The following is a 2999-nucleotide window of genomic DNA, read 5'->3' on the forward strand; positions in this document are numbered from 1 at the left end:
TAGAGATGGAGTATTGCTATGTTGCCCATGCTGTCCTTGAACTTCTGGACTCAAGCAATCCACCCACCTCTGAGTCCAGAGTAGCTGTAACTATAGGTGTGGCCACTGCTCCTGGCTCCTATAAATATTTTTGTGTGAACATAAATTTTCAAATCATTTGCGTCAATATGTAGGAATGAGATTGCTTGATCATATGATAAGACTATGTTTAGCTTACTAGAAAAATGCCAAATTGTCTTCCAAAGTGAATATACCATTTTAAATTCACATCAATAGTGAATGACAACTCCTCTTGCTCTATCTCTTCTTAAGAACTTGGTATTGGAAAATTTTTGAATTTTAACTATTCCAATATGTGCATAGTTGTATCTCATTATTATTCCAATTTGCACTTCTCAATTATGAATGATGCTGAGCATTTTTCGTGTGCTTATTTTCCATCTGTATATCTTCCTTGGTGAGATGTCTGTTCAGCATTTTTTCTCATATTTTAATTGGGTTGTTTTACTTATCACTGAGTTTTAAAAGCTATTTGTCTATTTTAGGAAAATGTCTTTATCAATATGTTTTTCAAATATTTGTCCCAGCTTGTGTTTTCTCTTTCAATTCTCTTAACAGTCACTTTTGCAAAATGGAATATTTTATTTTGGTAAAATACACATTAATGTTTTCTTCCTTCATGCATCATGGTTTTGTTGTTGAATCTAAAAATTCATCAAAACTCCCAAATGTACATAGATTCTTACCTAATATTTTCTTCTAGGAGTCTCATAGTTTTGGGTTTTACATTTAGGTGTATGATCCATTTTGTGGTAATTTTTGTGAATGATGCAATGTCTTTGTCTAGGTTGTATCTATTTATTTATTTATTGCTTAGATACCTCCAATTGTTTCAACATCATTTGTTGAAAAGGCTATTTTATATTTATCAAAGTCCTTTTTATCCTTTCTCAAATATCACTTGTCGATAATGTGTATGGCTCAGCTTCTGGGCTTTCAATTCTGTTCCATTGGTCTAGGAGAACACTGTGCTCCCTTGATTACTGTAGCTTGAAAGCCAGATGTGAAATTTGGCAGCGCGAGTCCTTAATAACTTAGCTATTCTTCTGTCATATGTGTTGACTGTTCTAGATCTTTTGCTTTCCATATAAATTATAGAATACTTCATCAATATCTACCAAATAGCTTGCAGGGGTATGGATTGAAATTGCATTGACTGTAGAGATCAAGTTGGGAAGAATTGACTTCTTAGCAATATTATCTTCCATTCCATGAACAAACACAATCTCTTTTTTGATTTCTTTTATCAGAGTTTTGTAGATTTCCACATATTTCTCTTTTTTTCTTTTTTCTTATTTCAGCATATTATGGGGGTACAGATGTTTAGGTTACGTGTGTTGCCCTTGGTTCCCCTCCCCCAAGTCTGTGTTTCAAATATGTCCATCCTTCGGGTAGTGCGCATTGCACTCCTTGTGTATACAAATACCCGTCTTAAGGATTTCAATTTTGGGGGTTGCCAGTATAAACGTTAATGCATTTCAATTTTATTTTCTAATTATTCAGTACTGTTATCTAAGAAAGCAATTGGCTTTTGTATATTAACCTTGCATCCTTAGAACTTGTTACATTTTCTCATTAGTTTGTTTTCTTTTTTTTTTTTTGTTTGTTCATTTTTAATTGCCTGTGATTTCTTACATATGCAATTATGTCATCAGCAAATAAAAAATATTACTTCCTTTCCGATCTGTATGTTTCTTTTTTTCTTGTATAATTACAGTAGATAAGAATTACAATACTATGGTGAATAGGAATGGTGAGAGGGAACACTCTTACCTTTCCCCCAGTAGCGTGAAAGAGTGGAAGAGTTTAGTTTCTCATCGTTAGGTATAACATTGGCTGTAAGTTTTTTGTAGTTACAATTTATCAAGCCGATGAATTTATTTTTTATTCCTCCTTTACTAAGAGTTTTTATCACGAATGGGGATTGGATTTTGTTAAATATTTTTTCAGTAACAATTGATATGCTTATGTCTTTTATTCTTTAACTTGTTGATGCAGTGGGTTGCATTTATTGATTTCCAAATGTTGAATCAGTGTTGCATACTTAGAAAAAGTCTGACTTGTTCCTGAAGTATAATTCCTTTACACATTTTTTTGCTAATACAGTTGTCCCTTTGTATCTGCAAGGGATAGGTTCCAGGACTCCCAGCAGATACCTAAATCCATAGATGTTCAAGTCTCTTATATGAAATGGTGTAGTTATTTGTATATAACCTATGCACATCCTCCCATATACTTTAAATTATCTCTAAATTACTTATGTTACCCAATAGAATGTAAATGTTATATAAATAGTTGCACTATCATATTAATTAGGGAATAATGACTAGGAAAAAAAGTCTATCCGAGTTAAGTACAGACACAGCCATCCTTTTCCCCCAAATATTTTCACTTTGAAGTTGGTTAAATCCACTGATGTGAAAGCTACAGAGACAGAGGGTGACTTTGTTTTTAAACATGGATTTGCTAATATTATTTCTTAGAATTTTCACATTCTGTTCATAAGGATATTGATCTGTAGTTTTACATTCTTGCTATCTTTTAACCTAGTTTTGCTATTAGGATAATACTGGTCTCATAGAGTAACCACAGAATGAGTTTCAAAGTGTTTCTTTTGTATCTATTTTCTCAAAGACCTGGTAGAGAATTGGTATCATTTTTTTTAAAGTTAGGTAAAATTTACAAGTGAAATCACCTGGGCTTGGTGTTTTCTCTTTTGTAGTAATGCTGGCCCCATAGCATGAGTTAGAAAGCATTCTCTCTTCTATTTTCTGAAAGACCTGGTAGAGAATTGGTATCATTTTTTTTAAAGTTAGGTAAAATTTACAAGTGAAATCACCTGGGCTTGGTGTTTTCTCTTTTGTAAGGTTATTAATTACTTATTTAGCTTTTTAATAGATATAAAACTATACAGATTATTTTCCCCTGTGTGAGTTTCA

Source organism: Propithecus coquereli, unplaced genomic scaffold (assembly GCF_000956105.1).
Source record: "Propithecus coquereli isolate 6110/MARCELLA unplaced genomic scaffold, Pcoq_1.0 Scaffold311, whole genome shotgun sequence".
Taxonomy (NCBI): Eukaryota; Metazoa; Chordata; class Mammalia; order Primates; family Indriidae; genus Propithecus; species Propithecus coquereli.